Genomic DNA, 12553 nt, shown 5'->3' on the forward strand with positions numbered 1-12553 from the left:
GTAAAAGCCTCCAATACAGTATTTGCAATTATCGACAGGGTTCTATTGTGTTTTATTGTCGAAATAAAAAGTTGGAAACACTTAGCTATGGTAGCACATCGGGTATAAAACATGAGAATAAAGTTATTTTTTGCATCAACTCATAACACTTTGATAAAAGTATACGACTTCGTCATTTATAAGCAAAGCAACTGATAGGGAAAAATTAAAACACACCACTTGTGAAGTCAGCAAAAGCTTAAGTAAGCCACCCTTATTAAATTGAATTTTTTTTTTTTTTTTTTTACCATTTTAGAGGTAACAGCAAAATGCATACAGTTATTTGCACAAAGTATACCGACCTGTAGTAACACTAAATATTAGATATCACGGTCAGGTCTTTACATGGCATGGCTAAATTATTTCAGATCTTAACAGTGGAGCATGACATAACCCAATGTTAACAGTGGTAGGTTTGAGACCACAGTATGTTGCTCTACTCTTTTGAAATCTGTAAATTGCACACAATGAGTTCAGAGTGTCAAAGCGTAGCAATGCAAAGATACTAATTAATATATCTGTATTCCTGTGCTATGGTATTAAGCAAAAGTGTTGGTCAGCCGAGCCGATTATTAGGTATACCTTGTGCAAATTATCCTATAACAAATCCGCTTTGCATATTAAGTCGAAAATCTAATCTATCTGAATGCATATTCTATGGAACTATGCAAATGCGACAACTGGAGCAGTTCTAATTGCTCACTGTGTGTTGGGAATGAGAATGACTTTTTGTATGAGCTTAGGACATATTAAGTTAATGACACCATTCTGTTAAATGGCAGACAGATGGAAAGTTCAGAGACAAATAGCTGTCTCATTTCTTAATCACATGTGCAATTAAGTGGTGAAGGTGGTTTGATTGTTTGATGGTAGCTATGTTTAAGGTGTTTTTCACTTAAATTGGTCAATATCCTGCTGCAAGAGCAATATACAGGGAAAGATGCCATTTTCTGACCATACAAACTAAACAACAAAAATACAATGCAGTTGTGTTGCCAACAGGGGTAGAAATGGGCCAACATGCAATGTGATGCTGACAGAGAAACATTATAACATTCTAGCTGACATTATGAAAATCTTCAGAATGTGTTTTAGTTTTAAATATTATATGTATGATATGCGCATGACACAATTTTCCTCATGCACCATAAAACCTTACAATAGTTGACAACAGGACGACAATGTACTGCAATTACTGCAATACTGCTCTTAAAGCACACTGCATAAAATAAATGAGTCGGGTGTCAATTGTTGACTGTGAACTATGACACTGACAGAATTTTGTTGTCAAACTTACTATTTGACTTTAGACTCACTTATGTGCACAGCTTTGAAAGGAAAATATTCAAACGAAATGCATTTAGATTATCAGAATTCAGAATTGAGAAGACCTGCAGCTGATTTGCAGTTTGATTAGAGAGACTTAATTTTGCTTGACACGACTTGGACTTGTCTCAAGTGACTTTGAGACTTGAGCTGGACTTACCCCAAAAGATTTTATAACAGCGTTTGGCTGCAAGGCTTTCTGCACCATGTTCTTTTCTTCTTTCTCCACGCTGATATAGTGGATGATGTACTTGAAACATCAAAAAGACATCTTTACTCAGTCCAGAGATTGCCTCTCCCCAACAGACTTAAAATAAAAATGTCTGGTTGTATTCCATGCTAAACTTTAAAAAATATTTTTTCTACAGTTTTCTACTGAGTTGACAGTTGGCAGCTTTAATGCTGTTTGTGTGTTTTAAGTTGGCAGTTTGATAGTTTAATTAGGAGGAGCAGAGACAGCATGCAATGTGAACCATCTCATTTAACCTTAAATATATATTTAAGGTTATTATCAGAACTCTTTAACTGATTAATAGTCTGATCAGATCATTTAGAAGCTGAAGTAATGAAGAGCTGCTAGATGAAACGAATTTATCTATCTCATGTTTTATTGTCAATAGTACTTTATCATTCAAGGATTTTTTTGTAAAGTAGTGTAAATTAGATTTGTTCAAAAAAAGACCAAATGTCAAGTGTACAGAGCTTCACAAGCTACACAACTGAGGCAACATCCTCTACTACACAAAGGCCGTTTGCAGAATTGTAATTCTTTAACCTTTTCCTCCATCAGTGAGACTCTGCAATTAGTAACTTCTCCAAAAATGCAAATTCAACACAGCAAAGAACACAGAGAACCTGTACTTCAGGATAATTCATGTATTCAGGGCACATTCTAGGGGACATTTCTCTCTCAGTCAGCAGTGACTTCCTTTCCTAAATAAAGGTTATATAAAGGTAGAACATTCAAATAAGTATCAAAATGAGGCAGTGTAGCAGCGTGGACAGTACAAGTTTGGATATCAAACAACAGTATCAACAGTCTTCTCCTCTCACTGCAGCACAGCTGTTGTATAAACTGAGCCAGAGCATATTTACCCTTCAGCTAAAGGTGTCTCTTGAGCCGATATGTTTGTGTATCTGAACATCCTTCACAGGCTGCCTGGAGGGGGCTCGCGCCTGAACTTTAAGCTTTTTACTTCACAGTAGGGGAGAAAAAGCAACTAGTAGCAGAGGTCATCTGGAACACTTCCTTTTCTCGCAGGACATGCACGCAGCAATGTGCTCATACACGATCACACATACAAGCACCAGCACCAACACAAAGGTACACACCAGCACCTGGGACTTGCACTGCACAGTAAATGTCTTTAAAAAAATATGTTTGAAGAAGAGGTTGAAAGGGATGGAAGGACCTTTATAGATCATTTCCCAGTGCAAAAAGCAGGCAGTTGAGTAGATGGAGGAGAGCGCAAAACAGAAAAAGAGGGAGACAATGGAGAAAAAACATAATGCTAGTTGCAGAGGGAGGGGGATATGCAGGAATAAAGTGATACGGACAAAGAGTAAGAAAGACAGACAGGAAAGGGAGAAGAACACCAAATGTTAAGCAGCAGTTGAAGTGGAAGAATTCCAGTTTGGATTCAAGCTCCTTGGCTAATGAGGATCATTAACGTGGCCTGCCCAGCTCCTCTAAACGCTGGGGAGGACTGGAAGATGAGGGATAAAAATAAAACCTCTCAAGCATATCCCCACAAGATTCATAAGGCGGGCACTTGTAAAAAAAAAAAAAAAAAAAAAAAAAAAAGAAGATACAGCACATGCTGGCTGTAACGCCACAAGTCAAGAATCCTGGAAACAGCAATACTTACCCAACAAGAACACTCAGTTGAACTCTGAACTCTGACTCTGTTTGAAGCACTGTGGCAAAAGAAGCAATTTATATGTCTGTGATTCACAGATTGAAAATAAAGACAAAGGTGAGAATGTCTCTCCAGCACTCTGTGATATAATATAAATCAGAGGCTTATCAGTTCAACTACATTCCCATGTGGGAAATTTGCCTTATAGGTACAGGATGGAGAGGAGAAGAAAGATCTCCCCTCCACTCGACTGTACTGCTCTCCTATCTTGCGCAAATTATTTCAAGTGGCCAGTTCCCATTTCTCCCCACATTTTATGATCTATCATCTGTCATTGTCCCTCTCTTCACTCACTGTTTTACACACAGTAAACCAAAAACACCCACAAGGATTAAAAACCAATTCTCCTGCTGCTGTCCTGCTTCTATAAATCCTTTGTGATATACAGTACACTTTGTTTTAAGCACTTCCGACCACTTACACAGCACAATCAATGCAGGGGTTGACTTAGATGGCATCAAAACAGCTTGAAAATATAAATGTTCTTCGTCAGTCTCTCAGAATATAGCAGAGATCTGCTTTCTTGGACATCCTTTTATCGATTTCTGTTTTTCCCACGCTCAGCACTGTCACTGTACACCGTTCAGGAGCTGCATATGTGAAATTTACAACATCTCGCTGGATCAGGCATTCCCAGCCAGCAAATGCTGCAAACTTGCTGTTCCGTCTGCCCTTCTGTCTATTATTACTTTATTTGAGAAGAAATGTTCACACACTGTGCTGTCTGAAACCCAAGGCTGTCAGACACACAAATGTCTTGATAAGATCAGCATAATTGGCACAGTCATCCTGTTAATAAAGTGCTTTGTTGTTGTGAGATCAACAGTGAAAAGATGTGATGCTCACTGTTTGCATTGTCTCCAGCGTTTACTTAAACAGTCTCAGACTTTGTTAGTACACAATGAAAATACGTTTTGACTTAAAAAATAGGTCCAAATAGGGTTCTACAGCTTTAGGCACACCAATTGCATCTCAGGAAATAAAATGAATTGCAACTTGAAAATGCTGTTGGGAAAGCAAAGGACTGTATTACAGGTGAGAAAGTGAACCAACCTTCAGTATTTTCCATCAGGGTTAATGTGATGGTAAAAAAACACCATGAAACTACACTCTGGGAATCTTTCAATGAACCTGTATCAGCTGAAAAATACATACAAACATGGTCCTATGGTAACAAATCTGTTATATCTACTCTCTTATTTGCAAACTCAGGTTTAGGCAATGATGACAAACATCACTAGTAGCTGGTCATATCAGCCATTGCTAAGAAATGTTGAATCCAATTCAATCGAATACATTGTTCATGAGGTAAAAACAAAATAAAAAGAACCTCCACTGTACAATTACAAGTAGACTGAGTCGGATCACAATTAATATTAAAAGTAGCAATCTTGATCAAGGCCAAAAAAATCTGATTTGGACAATTTGTACTACCATCATTCTGATAACTACCCTTGTTTCACAGCTATGTGGAAACAGCACATCACTCCTGTCTTCATTAGCGCTTTTATTTTGACTAGCCATGAAGGTACGCCAGTCAAACAGAGGCAGAAGACACAGCAGCCACAGCTGTGCAGGCAAACAAGGATCCTTATCCGTCTCTAGGTACTGTGGGAATGACGACCAGCTTTAAAGCACACATTTTATGAGACTGACAAACTGAAGACACTCTAGAGCATGATAGCTTTTCCTTACAGGTCAACTTCAGCTTTGGGGAAACACTGCTGACATCAACTGACTAGCAGAGGAGAGAAATACTACAAAATAAATCCAAGGCAAACATGATTAAATTATTTCAGAAAACACTGATAAATATTGCGATGATGTGGTCACAAAGAGAAAGAATTTGGCACAGCTACTTAGCATTCACTTCTTACACATACCTGCAGTGTACGAGCCTGAGTGTTTGTGTGAGTTAGCTATGGAGCAGTCTCATGAGGTGAATGGTAAGTGGAGGACAGAAGACAAGCAGCAGAAAGAAAGAATGGTAAGAGTTCACATACTTGTTCAGACAAATGCCCATGTCTGACTCCTCTACCTTGAAAACATAAATCAGAGCAGTCTACTCAGGATTCTTCACACAGACTGAGATGATAGTGCAGGAGGCCATTGAGGTGATTCCTGAAAAGATGAACCATGGTGGAGGGGTAGGAACATGTTCTATTTCCACATCGATCTCTCTAATGCTTTAAAATACTCTGCTCAGTGTGTTTAATGTAAAAATAGCATAAGTAAAAATAAACTATGTACGATCTGAAAAATTATGAAAATTGCTTTCATGCTGATAACTGTACAAATTTCAGGTGCCTGTATCTGAACCTTAGCACAAATCTAATGAGCAACAAGAAACTGTAGCTGTGTGATGGATGTAAGTGTTTCAAATGCAACTGAAAGAAGAACAAACGGTTAAAGATTTCCGTTCTGTTCTGCAGTTTCTCTTCTGCTACTATGTTTAAATCTGTGCAGTATCTGATGGATGATGCAGTCGATAATGAGAGCTGGATATGTCCACATTTAACTGTCTTCCTAACGATAAGTAATGACGGTAGCTTAGCTAACACAATTAACAGTGGCGCAGAGGAAAATAAAATTCCCCCTGAATGAAGTATTATGTAAATTATTAATTACCACACGGACGATTGCAATCTTGTTCGGCTGCCCATTGGCACTCAAATAAATGTGAATGATTTGGAAACAGAGAAAGCAAAATTGTGAAGATAATCCTGACAGGGAGGGAATGTGAGAAAATTTTAACAAATACCACCTGCTCCACAAGCAAATTATAGAAACCATTTGCAATTTAACCACTAAAAACAGCCTCTTATGTAAACTGACAAGAAATGCAAACAGGGACGTGGGAACAATAAGTGAAACCATCTGTATAATTTTACATTTGTTCTAGCCAATAAGATGTCCATGTTTCAATATATCTATCTTACAACTTTAGCTGTAGTGGTACTGAAATCTTCCAATTCCAGACACACCTTTCCAAAAAAAAAGCATCTTTCTCTTCACCATTGCATATGGTATAAATCTAACACTAGAGCCACGGTATAACAATCTCTTTTTAATTTGAATTTCAATTACATTTTTTTCTGTACTCTCTCATTCTATATTCAATGAGCAGTGCATGTTTTATGAGCAGCAGTTTCCACAAACGCAGTTTCACTCGTACGGACGTCTCCTCCTTGTGTGTGTGTGTCTGTGTGTTTCTGAATATGTACGTGTGTGACAAAGAGAGACAGAGTGAGTAATGAACAGATAAAGAGCCAGTGAGAGGTAAAGACAAAGACAGAGAGACACAGAGACTCCAGTGCAACCAGGAAGAGAAAGACAGCAAGAGAAAGTGATCTCTCAGATTTGGTGTCTCAGCTTAATGACACCGGACCCACATGGGAGAGAAGGAAAACCAAGTACTGTGCAAGAAATGATGAATCCAAAGACCAATAACCCCAAGCCTCCCCATTCGAATCCAACACACAGTACAGTCATGAAAAAAGCTCAGAAATTAACTGCTCAGTTTCTGTATTTACAAGAAAACTGTAGTTTTCTCTCTACTTGTGCTTTTCTTGCACTTCATCTGCTTTTTCTGTCAGCCCGTCATTCTCTTTCTACTACTGCATATATCAGCTGCTTTTAATACTGTCTCAGTACCTAACCGAACTGAAACCCCCCCACCTGTCCTCCTGTTGTGACCATGGACAATATGCCTGTCAGACTTTGACAAATTAAACCAACTCGATATATGGCTATAACCTTCACAGGATAACATGAAGGGAAAGAGAGAAGCAGGGGAGGGTTTACGGGAAAAGGAGAGGAACGAAGACTGAAAGAGGAATGGAGACTGATACAGATGGATGATGGGATATACCGAGCAAAGCATGGCATTTTCAAGCCAGGTACAACATGAGAACAGAGCGAAATGGTGTACATATAAACCAATTTTCTAAATGTCACCGTGTTTCCAAATAAGTCAGTACAGCTGAAACACACTGAGCAGGAAAGCCAGTTAATTAGCCTTAGAAAGCAATGGTGCACAAGCTCTTTAATAACGCTCAAAAATAAAGGCACAGTATTGTAGACATTTGACAGATGACAGAAGTCACAGTGAGAAATACAGATTTTTCCATGCATAACTTAATCCATTAGATGAGTACAACTTTTCAAAACTGTTACAACTATGTTTAAGTCACCTCAGCCTACCAACTTTAAAAGTACCACAATATCACCCTGCCCCAGTTACAATTTTACTATGTTTATATCAAATTTAGTTTATAAAATGGCACCAATCAAATTTTTTTCCTCCGACAACCAGAATCTGTATGTAATAAATGAGTTGAGCTGTTTCATTCAATCCAATTTCCTAAATGTTCGACACTCAGCAATAAAGAAACAATTTTATTTGACACCTTCAGTTGTCTGTCAAAAGAAAACCAGTAGCTTTAAACAAACATCCTTTTCATGGCAGTTGTGATGAACTGCCATGCAACGGCATCAGCAACTCCAATTAATTTTCTCAAAGCAAGCTTTTATAGTAACTCTTTCTAAATTGCCAAGTGGCTGCTACCGAGCCGCATTTCACCTGTTATGACAAATACCCCGTACATCACACACAGATGCACTTGAACTGCACATGCACACACACACACACTAACACGCACACCGGCTAGAGGGGGTCGTTAAGAAACTATTGTTGTGTTCCTCTCTGCTCAGCATGATAACGGCTTGATTGATACAGAGGGTCCGTAGTTAATCACCTGGCGAGATGACTCTAATGCACACTGTCTGGCAAATGGTGCACAAACTAAAACAGGACACACGCAGCAGAAACTCAAAGGAAAATAAATGTACAACTATGCAGAGTGCAGATACAAAAGTAACACACAAACACACACTTGTCACAAGCTGAACGCACCTGCCGAGCATCCGTCCCTGCTCCCCGCAAGCACAAGTTAACTCACCTGCTCTGAGTGACCGGCTGAAAGCTTTCAAATTGGCCTTGGGTAATCTTGTTCCCTCTCGCTCTCTTCTCTCTCTCTCTGTCCCTTCTGTATACTCTCTCGCTCGCCCTCTCTCTCTCTTTGTGCACAGACGTCCTGCGGGCCGCTCACCCTTCCTGTGTGGCTCGGCGTAAGTGCATCGATCTCTCGGCCAAGTGGTACGTGGCCCTGCTGCTTCCACGAGACTCAGATGTGCTCTCTCCTCTCCACCGCTCACTCTGCTTCACACAGCTGCAGAGGGAAATATGAGGATGGGCAACGTGGTGCTCCACTCTCTCTCTCACTCTCACTCTCTCTCTCTCTCTCTCTCTCTCTCTCTCTCTCTAGTGAGCTTAGATGCTCTCTCTTTCAGGTTGTCAGCTGCTCCAATGCTCACTCCCACTGTCGCTTCACTCTGTCACTCTTTCTTGCTGAGCTGAACTGCATGCTATCTCACCATCTCCTTTTTGCTGTTTCTTCATTGATTCCTCTGCCTTTCTCTCTCTCAGTATTGATCTATGTATCTGTGTCTTTGCTAGTGCAGCCTCTAGTGGCTGACTTCTCTCCATGCTGCTCACAGAGTCAGAATTAAATTTTACTCACAGAGAACATGAAGCTGTGCTGTGCGTTTGCTCCAGGATGTCAGTGTGTTTCTCTCATCTGCCAAAAAACAAAAATAAAAAAACAGAGTTGAAAAATCAGTAATACACTAATACAATTGACTGGAGTTGCAGTTAATGATTATTACAGTTATCAGCTAATCTTCCCCTTATTTATACAATGAATCAATTACTTGTTTAGTTTCTAAATCCCAGAACATGCAGAAAAATGCTGTTCACAATTTTTAGCATTTTGTCCGAGCCTCAGGCTGATAATTGTTTTGTCGATACAATATTCAAAAACACAATAATGGCACATTTTTAAGAAAATGAGGAAACTAGAAAATCCTCAGAATGCTTAAAACAGCAAATCTTTCACATTTTCCCCCTATCAATCCATCACTTCAACACCTCAGCTGAAAAGGAGATTAAAAAAATACCAGACAATCATATATAGGGATTAAAGATTAAAATTCGTGTGACCTTGATTCTAAGGAACAGGTTGGACAAAATGGAAGCAATAGAACTGGAAATGGTTTCTTCAGTTTAAAAAACAGTAGAACATCTTGACCTCAATTGTCTGGGGGTTTGTTTGAGCCAAGTGTTTAAAGGGAAATGACATGTTTTCAGAAGTTTTCCTCTGAGTGCACTGCCTTGAAATGGACAATGAAGGTTTCTGACTCTGCTTCAAATTATTCTTTTGGTAACTGTTTCAGTCATCATTAACTTTAATAGTAACTGTATTTTGCTATACAGCAAGTTTCTAAGCAAAGTTTCAAAGTGCTTGCAGGATAGAAAAATACATAAATAAATAAAATGGTGACTACTGACTGTTAAAGTTCATCACTTTGTACCACAGGCAGAAACAATACAGACAACCCTTTGAGACAATGACATCTTTAATTATGAAACAGGGGTATTGTTGATTTGTAATTTAAAGGAGGAAAGTAAACATCTTACAGTTATCCATAAGTTTGAATAACTTGGGCTAGTATCAAACAAGCATAGTCACTGACTGCTAGCTGTTTGCTAACTTTACTGATGCAGTAACAGAAGCTAATTTACAGTCGGCTAATGACTTTGTGGTAGCAAGGCGTCTCTTCCTAAAATACCATTGGCTTAGAAATTACAGTCAGGAATAAATGTTGGTAGTTAATTGTCCTACTACTTAATAAGACACATGTACTATATTTGAGATAAATACTCGGGATATATTTTGTGACGGAGGTTACGTTAGCTAACTAGCAAAAGTGATAACGGTAGCTAAACATCGCATTCAGCGCCTGTAGGTGTAACAATAATTAATTAAGAACACGGAAAATAATTGTGGAAACTCACCTTGGAAGAAAGGATATTCAGTCTTTCTGGGGAAAATGTCAAAACCGTTTTAGTCCAAACAAACAAAAACACACATTATTCCAACAACGTGAGGGTTATTGACTGACGCTGAAGCAATCCAGGTGACACATCTTACAATCAGCTCAGTGCTGCCACCGGTGGCCGGAAGCGGTATTGCAACAATATAGATGTGCTGGTGTTGTAGTCCTGGATCTGGGGCCTGAGGTTACCAAATAAACCCGGTTTGTTTCAGTTAGTCTGACTGTCAGCTATTTTTGGTTCCATAAAGCAAATTCAGCATTACTCTCACTTATTCTTGCAACTTCTGCTGAAAAAGTAAAATGAGTCGTCGCTCCTGTAAAACTGATCCCACAGGAAAGCCAAGATTTTACCACTGACTCTCTGGTACGCTTTACTAACTCAATTGTTTTACTTTATTTACCAATTCCAAAATATGAAGTTTGCAGAAAGTAAACAATTTTCATTACGATAAATGGTGAGATGTAGATGTTGAACATGTATGTAGATGCATACATGTTCAATTAAATAACATATGACAATAGCTATATAAATCTGTATATATACATCTGTTTAAAAAAAAAAGGCTGCATTGACCAGAAATTTAGCATTTGAATCCATCTGCTTTCTGCATTTGTTCCTTGGTTACCTGATAGGAAACCAGTGCAGCTTTGAAATTTATTTTTGTGTAAAATATTGTAACAATCTTCAGATTTTCTGTTCTTAAACTATTTAAACGTGCTGTGTCCAATATTTAATCAATGTGCAAACACCATGACAATCAAAAACAACAGATGCAACATTTATAAAGAAATTGTTTTAGATTTTCTTCATCTTCATTACTACTATTAAGAATGAGCAGATGGAAATCAGCCACTGTTATCTGCTGTGTATCTAAAAAATACATCAATAAAAAATATTTTTACTGTCACATGGTGAAACCATACTTAGTGGTGACAGCGAGAATGTCTGTATCTTACTATTAAAGGAAGTCAGTGATAATAATATGAATCATGGCCATTTTTTCATGACAATAGTGTAATAAAATCATCATCTCTCGTGCCATGCAGCTGGGTAATGCAGAAATTGGCTTTTTTATACAATTCAATAAAAATGGTTTTGTGACATTGCAGACATGATAATGCAATTTGTAAAAAAAAAGTGACATTTTTAATCATGTGGTATAGAACAATATCACTATTAATTGCATTTAAGCTCAAAGTGTATCCTTTCAAACTCTGAAACACTTGCTTTTTTTTAATCTTCACTCCGTGCATCCACTGAAGCTTTAACAAGTTTAGATGCTTAGACAATGTTATATTACCCTACTGGCCGATTAGCTTTACGTCCCTAGATATATATGAGTGGTAAACAAAAAGATCTTTAGTGGAAATTGTTACAAGGACTCGAGATTTTTACAATCTGTTGTTAAGTAGTTTAATAAATTTGCTGCTGTGTTTAGTCACACCTGAATACAGCAACGAATGGCTGCATCAGTTGTTTCATTCAAGTGAAAAGTAAGGATGCTCTGATTATTTTTGTTCAGTGTTGGAGTTCTGATATTCTAAATGTAATACTAAAAAAAGGGTTGGACACAGGCTTTTAATACATTCATCAGTCCTATTCTTTTATCAACCAATACCATTATTTTTTCAGCACAGTGCATACAATACACACACACACCAAAAAAAGTCAATATCAGTAAAATGTTAAATATTTCAAAGCTGTACCATCTCGAAACAATTGGGTGACTTTTAAGTTAGGATGAGGATGGTACCAGAGCATTAGAGGGTACATACTATACAGAGGAGCAACAGTAGATTGAAGTTATGGGAGGAGCCATACTGCCAACAACAGAAGGCACGGTGGTTATCCTTGAGAAATGAAGCCATGCTTATCTGTGGAAACTGGTGTTTCAGTGACTGCTCAGGCAGCGTGAAGGACATTGCATGAACACAAACCTCTAGAGACACGAAAGAAGAAAATCATTGTTCACAAAATAGCACAAAAATGCGAAATTAAACTGCTGTCAAGGAAGATGAAAGAACCCAGATTAAATTTGGCATTCTGTAGTCATATAAAACCAGAATAAATGTTTGGATCAGATGGGGTCCGATAGGGTTGCCTGAGTGTAAAAGGTGTTGGGGAGATGACATTTATAGATGGCCCCGTGAATGCAAGTTTATACACCCGAACACTGAATGAACAGATGACTCCCATTCTCAAGAAGCTTGGCAGGAGAGCAATTTAACAATATAACAATGACCCCAAACACACTGCAACAACCAGACAAGGGATTTTAGTGAAGGAAAAGTAGGACCTGGTCAAGTATGTC

The 12553-nt window shown here is 38.3% G+C and overlaps 1 protein-coding gene across 9 annotated transcripts in view; it reads right to left on the minus strand.

Moving 5' to 3' along the window:
* tnr (tenascin R (restrictin, janusin)) overlaps positions 1-10259 on the minus strand; it is a 181968-nt gene extending 171709 nt beyond the window's left edge. For 6 of the 9 annotated variants that reach the window (XM_055014374.1, XM_055014373.1, XM_055014371.1 and 3 more), the window contains exon 1: positions 8246-8712. The gene's annotated coding sequence lies outside the window, so the exon portion shown is untranslated. Of the gene's footprint in view, positions 1-8245; positions 8713-8866; positions 8924-10200 lie in introns of those variants that run through there. The other 3 variants (XM_055014368.1, XM_055014375.1, XM_055014376.1) reach the window with 3 other exon arrangements.
* Between the last annotated feature and the right edge of the window lie 2294 nt (positions 10260-12553).

Source organism: Amphiprion ocellaris, chromosome 10, assembly GCF_022539595.1.
Source record: "Amphiprion ocellaris isolate individual 3 ecotype Okinawa chromosome 10, ASM2253959v1, whole genome shotgun sequence".
Lineage (NCBI taxonomy): Eukaryota > Metazoa > Chordata > Actinopteri > Pomacentridae > Amphiprion > Amphiprion ocellaris.